Here is an 8,392-nt window from a genome sequence, read left to right as displayed (position 1 = left end):
GTTGCAGTAGGCGCTGGGCGCTAGTCGGGCGGTAGACTAGCGCCTAGCGCCTATCGCCTAAGCGGTCTAGGCAGGGCCTAGGCGGTTCTAGGCGGCGACCTATAAAAACAAAAAATTAATTCATGTGTGTAGATGTATGTCACATATTATATTACTAGTTTTTTCTACGCGCTTTGCGCTAAGACTTGTGCCCAATATTTAAACCAAATTAGTAAATCATTTTGAAATAAATATAATGCGTTTTTTTTTAGTTGTCAAAATTTCATAGATATTTGAATAAAATTTTTGTTGTGTATGTATTTTAAATTAACACAATATATATATATATATATATATATATATATATATATATATATATTTATTTATTTATTTATAATTGTAGAATTCATATTAATATTATTGGAGTAAGAATTATAGAAATGATAAATTACTAAATATAACTGTGGTAATATTTAATCAAAATCTAAATGAATTCAAACTTACCATTGAAGAATGTAAGAAAAAATATTGTGTGTGCATGTCCATGGTAATTATAATATGAAAAGATAACAGAAGTTATAACGGCAGGGATATTTTTGTCCAAAAAATTATGTAGTACAACTTTTATAACATAAGGTACAACAAAGATTAACGGAAAAAACGGACATAAACTAGGGGTATAACCTGGATTGAAACTTATTATGTTTTTAGATATTATATATATATATATATATATATATCTTACTTCTCTTACTTATATAAATAAATAAATTTAAATATATAAAAATATAATAATAATATTAACAAGGCCGACTCGCTCGAGTTAACTCGGCTTACTCTATCGAGTTGGGCAAGTTAACTCAGCCAAATTCGGCCCAGTCGGCCGCCAACTTGGCCTAGTCGGCCCAGTTAGGCGCTAGGCGGCCGGCCACCTAGGCGGACGCCTAGGGAGCAATTCGCCTCGGTCTAGGAGCGCCTAGCGCCTAGGAGAGAACTGCGATCGAACCGCAAGGCGCCACGTGTCCCGGATATAGTTGCACGTAACGTTATAACTAGGTGCACTGAATGTTATAACTAGGTGCACCCAGGTGCATAAATGTTAACAAGGTAAATTACTTGCACTTGTAAGTGAAAATAGGTGCACAAGTGCAAGTAAAATGTATTACAGTTGCAAGTAAATTGTACACTGAGCATCAATACTAAGTGCACCTATTGTTATAACTAGGTGCACCTAATGGGTGTGGTTTTGTCTGACCATATCAACAACCCGTGTCGCACTTAAAAGTAGTTCCCCACTTGTGGTTTCAAAGAGCTGTGTGAACCCCTGAGAAAAACATGATATCCAACCAGCAAACGTAAGCGGTTTGTACCTCCCGACACTGTGCACAACTTTAATTAAAATTTTAGAGATTAAAGAAGGGAAAAAAACTTTGAGAAAGACCAACTAATTGGTCCCCCCAGACCATAACTGACCAAAACATGTCCCCTCAGCACTAGTTTCTGTAATCCCCACCCACAACCCATGTAGCAGGGAGGTGCGCATACTTGGGGTGTGCCAACCGTAGGTACGGGCTACACTGTGTCTGGTTCGGGGCTGACTTGTACTGGTTGGCCAACCATTGGTGCTTCAGACGGAGCCGCGTGGAGGTTAGTTGTATGCGACGGTGCATCTAGCAACCCATTCCCAAACCCTTGTGCAGTAATCTCCCGTGCCTCACGTGCTTTGATTAGTCTTAGAGTCCACCCATTTAATGTGGGGGTTGATCTGGGCACGTCATGTCCACCTACCACGACCCTATCTATATACAGGAGCTGGACCACAACAAATTAGACACGTATAATAGTAGGTGGCACACAAGTATATTCGTGTATACATATACTTAACAGTATGACTCATAGTTAAGATGACTAATCACCCCATGAATTTGCTGGTTTTGTCTTGGGACCAACACCCATGTGTGGCAACCAAAGAGCGTAGGAGATACCCGCACTAGTCCGAGTCCTTTATCTGGTCCACATCGTGGAACATAAGGACGATCCTTTGGTTGGCGTACCCATTTGAAACGCTAGCAATTAGGGTGGTGACAACGATGACACTAAAGCGGCGCCTGAACCACTCCTCCCCATCTTTGAGCTTTAACATCTGCGTGCCTAGCGCCTTGACCATGACTTTTCCTTTGCATTGTTTGATCTCGTCCCTCCATGCACGTAGTTTTGGCCTAACAAGTTGCCCGTCACGTTCTGTAATTGGCAGTGGCCCATTAGGTAGTCCCAAGACAATTGCCACGTCCTCGGTGGTGATGCTGATATAGCTCCCATTGCACAACTTTAGAGCCATCCTAGCTGGGTCAAATTTCGACACCAACCAATGCCCCAAGCTGAGTGGAATCCCCGTTACTCGCAACCCCAGCAGTCCCCCCATGCCAATACTAATAACATCTTGACGCTGACGTTGCGTTAGTGAGGTAACAAGTTGTATGAGTTCCTTGGGAACACCACGCGTCTTGATTACAGGGAACGATCCCCCACCAGCCATCCGTGTTAACGGGGTGGCTCACGTGGAGCAGTCTGGAAATTCTCATCTGTTTCGCCCTCGCCGTTGCTTATAACCACCGGTTGAAGTGTGTCTTGGCCTATTGGAAACAAAGGAAATCGAGTTCAGTACATGAAGTCAATAAAGTACCCCAAAACCATAATACCCACTGCTCCGTTAGGGTCATTTTTGTGGTGTGGTATGCCATTAGAATAGTGCAATTTAGTAGGTAATGGGAGCAGATGTCCACTATTCTGAACATGTAAGATTTCTCTATAAAGCCCCAGTTCCGAATACCCAAAATCCAAAATACCTAGTTCTGAATTTATAGCCCCAAACTAGTGTTTTCCCTACCATGTGATAAGCACCAAGAATAGTCAAATTTAGGGTCAAATATAGGATAGAATTGTGAAGTTTCACCACCCATTTATAACAATTTCGTGCGTTAAGACTCAGATGTGATAAAAAATCTCTAAGTCAACTTTAGAGCATGTTTTGAAGTCAATTCTGTAGAATGGAAAGGGATCCAAGGCCAAAACAGAGCATCAAGCGAAGAAGCAACCGGGCAAGGTCCATCCACGCAGACATCACACGTGTAGGAGGTGTGGACTACTTCCAGTACGCGTCCACGCCCCCCTTCACGCGTAAAGGTGGCGTGACCGGGCAGCAGGGCAATTTCAGGATTTTTGACTTCATGATGGCTATTTAAACCCTTCTCCAAAAATTTTAGAGGAGCACTAGTTTTGAGATCTGAAGTTCTCTTTGTTTTCTCCCCTCTTGGGGGAAAACCCCATTTTCCTTAGATTAGATTGAAGAAACCAAGGTAGAAGGCTAGAAGATTGAAGGCAAAAATATAATAGAATCCATTAGCTATGGATGGTAACTCTTCTTTACATTATCTATTTTGATTTCGTTTTATTTGCTTCTAAATCTTCTATTGCTTTCTCTTGTTATTTTCTTAATGTTTGCTTAGAGTAGATGTTAGGAACATATTGTAATAGGTTTTGATGATACCAAATGTAATTCACAATCCCCTAAGTCTCGATAGATAGGATATACTTGTAAGTTCGACAAGTAAACTAAGAGCGAAAATACAACCGGGTGACTCGGAAAATATTTAAGCTTAAGGTAAACTTGTTTGAACATCTTAGAAATTTCGTGTTGTAAGCTTATAGATAGATCAAAAGAAGGCACGGAACATCACTGGAGGAATAAGGGTCTGCGAGACATCAACTAAGTTTCGAGACATAAGCAGAGTTCGAGAGATGGAATCTCTCGAGACATCAATCCAGTTCGAGACATAGGATCGAGATATCAAGTAGTCGAGACATCAACATTAATCTCGATGAACTGGCACTTCTCCAAACAACTGAATGGCAGTTAACACGCATGGATGAAGTAATCTAAGTTTGGAGAAGAAGTGTAACCCCTCACCTATTTCAGTAGAATTAAGGTTCGAAAAATATTCCTTTAGGCTATAACATTCATGAGATGATCTCCCGATGCCTCAAAAGAATTATTATAAGTAAGGACAGTTAGTAATAAGCTGCGATCGTACGTCCCGGTCACGAACCGTAAAAATTTTAGGAACTAGTATTCGGACCCGTTTGTCCTAGGAAATGGATTTTTAGGCATCATACTATTATTCTTGAATTTCCTATTTAATTAGATTATCCCATAGCAGCCAAAATTTATTTGTGATCGTACATCGCGAAATTTCGCGGTGTACCGAACCTAGCCCAATTTTGAGTTCTATACTGGAATAAATTTTTGGGTTCGAGAATTATTTGAATTGAATTAGTTTCTACCAAGAATTCATCTGATTTAATCCCAATCAGTCTAAGCTAAGATATTTTAGATTATTTTATTCCATTTTATTTTGGATCTTATCCCCAAGAGTGGACTAGTCAACCAAGTGGGTAGATATTTAAGCCAATTTTTTTTCCATTTTGCTTGTGTTGGCCGAAAAAAAAAAGAGAGAGGGAGAGAGAGTGGGATCTTCATCATCTTCATCAAGCTTCAAGACTCCATAGCTAGCAATTTCTTCACAACTCTCAAGTTATTCGGTAAAACTCCAATTTTATTCGGTAGATAGCTTTATTTTTCATCCTAGAACATCAATCTAAGTTAAGATTTCTTAAAATCATGTGTTATACGGTTGATGAAATTCTAGGGTTTTAAGGTGAATTGGGGGAAAATCATCCACAAAGGTCTCCTACAAAATTTGAAACCTGGTTGAGGTAAGGAATCCCTTTAATTGGTTGAGGTTGTTTGAAACTAGATAATTGATAGTTGGTTGAAATATAATGGGCTCTAGGTGGAATTTTTGGGTACATGATGAATGTATATATATATAAATTGTGTACACATTTGAGTATATGTACGTATGGTACAAGATATATATACATATTAATATGCATTGTGTTCATATATATATATATAGAATGCATGTACGTGTGATGTATATATATATATTATAACTATTATGTACCTTGATTTATATAATATGTACATACGTGTAGTATATATATATAATTATAAGTATTATGTAAATACATGTAGTATGTAAGTACGTGTAGTGCAAAGTATATATATAATTATAAATATTATGTACACATTTATGGGTAAATGTAGTATAGTATATATATAGATATTATTATGTAGTATGTACCTATTATGTGTATGTACGTGTGGTATAGTATATATAAATATATAGATATTATATGTGAATTAGGCATGTACTTGAATTAGGCATATATATATATTATATACGGGTAGTATAGTATATATATATGTATAATTTATATAGGTGTATTATGTATATGTACATGAAAATCATATATATATGTACCTATATGGGTATGTATGTATTAATAAAATGTCACCTTTTGGGTATAGTATATGGTATGTATAAACCATAATTATATATGTTGTTAGTAAGAAGAGTAATACTATGTAGTTAGGTATATGTGCTATGAAGATTGTGTTACACATGGGTGAACTTATAAATAGTATGAGGAAGTGGTAGTATGTGTTTGTAAAGAATAAATATATGTTATGTGTTATGCATATGTTAAAATTGGGAAATGTATATGTTATATGCATTGAGACTTATGTGATAAATGTGGAGTTGAAAGTGTAGAGTAGTTACACTTGAATTACTTTTGTGAAAGGATGTTAGTGGATCATCCAAATGTCTTGAGAAAGAAAAGGATAATTTTTGAATTGGGTTAAAAGGAGAATTAATTTCCGAGTATTGGGATTGACCCAATTATGTCCAAAATATTTTTAATGCAAGAAAAGAGAAAGAGTAGAAAAATGTTTTCAAACCTTAGTTCTAGTAAAAGTGGTGAAGGATCTTGTTAACCACGGAATAAAGATGAGCTTAAAGTGCCTATTCCGCATGGTAATTATGGGTATGATCAATCATACTGTGGGCGAAGTCTATTCGCCGAGTACTATATCACCCGGAAGGAAAAGGTACTCCTATGGGGGTGTGCACACTTAAGTATAGTCACTCTATGTTCGGGTAGGTGTCGTTCTTATGAACCTAGTGAGGCTAGCTAGGAATCATTCCAACGCTCCTATAAGTCCAAGGGATCAGTATTAGACCGGGCGATGACCACTGAACCCGAGTTCAACGATCCAAGTGGTCAAAAGTGGAGAAAGACTCCAAAGGCCTCACACTTTCTATCTAGGACTAAATGGAATTTTAAAGTGTGAATGTAGTTACTCCGTAGCTACGGGAAGAAAGATGTGACAAGTATTTAAGTACCCAAAGGTTGTGGGTGATCTCTCTCTTTGAAGAGTGAAAAGTGGTGAGAATTTCATTATGAGAGAAAGGTTTCTACTAAAGTGATTGCAAGCAAGATGTGTGATTTATATTTTATACTACTTGCTAGTATGCTTACTTGTTTAGCAATATATTGTTGAGTATGTCAATGAATATCAAATGACCTTGTCAAGAGGGGAAATGTTATGAGACATTTTTGAATTTTGCTCATAATGTATGCAAGTTGTTATGTATAACTGTTGCAGGTAGAATCTTTGCCGATGAGTAAGGTATAGGGTTTCTATGTAACAATTTTTACAAACCTTTATTTAGTTTTGAATAACCCATGGATATCCTTACTTAGCCGTCGTGCTAACTACACTTCACTGTGTTCTTATCAGATGCAGTCTAGTGTCAGTTCTTACAGCCCGGTGAACTCCGAAAGTTCACCGGAGTATGTGTGTCAGGGCATGGATTATGACGATTGCATACAGATGATGGAGGGAGAAGACCCATACGCACCTGGTTATGCTCCCGAGGCTCCCACGAACCCAGATACTCCTATGGCTCCGTCGGCCCCTTTTGTCTCTTGCCCGGTTATAGACGAGGTCCAGGCTGCTTACGGCTTTTACCCCATAGAGCCGTTAGATGGTAGCGATCCCCTGGAGTTCATTGTGCACTACCCCTACCCTTGGGACCCTAGCCCTCGGGATGTTTGGGAGGAGTGGTCGATGGTCATAACCACTTCTTGGTTTTTGGACCACATTACCTGGTATGAAGGGGAGTGGCACCTGGTCTGGGGAGAGTTCACCGGCCCCGTGTACCGCATGCTTGACTAGACGTCGGATCTTTGGGAGTCTTTGGGAAAATTTTTTTTTGGTGTACATATATTTTTTTGTAGCCTTAGTGATGGCTAGGTATGACCAGTTGCGTCTAGGCTGAACCTTGTTGGTATTTTGGCCCGAGGGGCAATCTTATGTATGTATTTTTGCAAGATTATATACTTTGCTTAAGGAAGCTTCATCAGTTGACATGTATGAAAGTGTTAAATACCTGTTGAGTGATTTTTGTGATGAGAATAGTCCCTTTAGCCTGTGCACTTAGAGTGAGGTTCATCGATAAATGATAGGACTCTCTCTCTAGGTGTGGCGGTAATGCCTCGGATGTACGGGAAGGTAGGTCCGGGGTGTTACAAGAAGAATATCAAGGAGGTGCCAAAAAGAATCTTTTGGGAATACAAAACAGCCGGTAGTGGATGCCACGTTAGAATTCCACACCAAACGTATAGAAAGTGCACCAATCCAAGGTCGGTCTTATTCCCTAAAACAAGGATTAATGGGAATATAAAAAGAGTAACTTCTGACCAAAAGAAGTAAGTGGAGCATGGACTCAAGATAGTGGATTATGGGATATTCACTACAAGACAAAAGGCTCAAATTACAAGACCACCACTCCATGAAACATGCTAAAAATATACAAGTCCCATGATCGGCATGGGAGACAGTTTTCAAACGGAATAATTTCCCCTCCAACAGAATTATTCCTCAACTCTCATATATAAGGACGTGAAGACACAAACCAAGGAAGGTTGGACAAGAAAGAGTTCGAGAATTCTAAGCTATCATAAGAGGTGTCTAATTCAAACGTTCAAAGTGCAAGAGCTTAATCTGGAATATCATCCTTGATATTCACAAGTGCGAGAAAACACATCCTAGTGTTTGAGAGAGTTACATAGCTTCAACTGCTACACATCTAGAAGGTGACAAAAGCTGCTCAACAAGGAAGATTATCCAACGAAAGCCTTTGGTCAGATTGGAGATTGTTACATACAACCTGTGACAACCGGAACAACCTTGCTTTGGAGAAGGCAAGAAGAGGCGGAGTAACCTGGGAGCTGTCTTGTGAAGATCCTGAGGCTTGAGGCGGGCTTGGTGATCAAAGCTCAAGTGCTTGAGAGGTGGAGTAACAAGAAGCGGGGCGAAAAACCTGAGGCTTGAGGCGGGCTTCGTGATCAAAGCTCAAGTGCTCGATATTGTACTAAAAAGGGAAGTTTTAGTGCAATCCTTCTAGGGAGTTTCTAGAAGAAGAGTGGACGTAGGCGGGTTGGC

This window comes from Ipomoea triloba, chromosome 5, assembly GCF_003576645.1.
Source record: "Ipomoea triloba cultivar NCNSP0323 chromosome 5, ASM357664v1".
Lineage (NCBI taxonomy): Eukaryota > Viridiplantae > Streptophyta > Magnoliopsida > Solanales > Convolvulaceae > Ipomoea > Ipomoea triloba.
The sequence above is the reverse complement of the archived record's forward strand: the minus strand, read 5'-3'. Positions refer to the sequence as shown.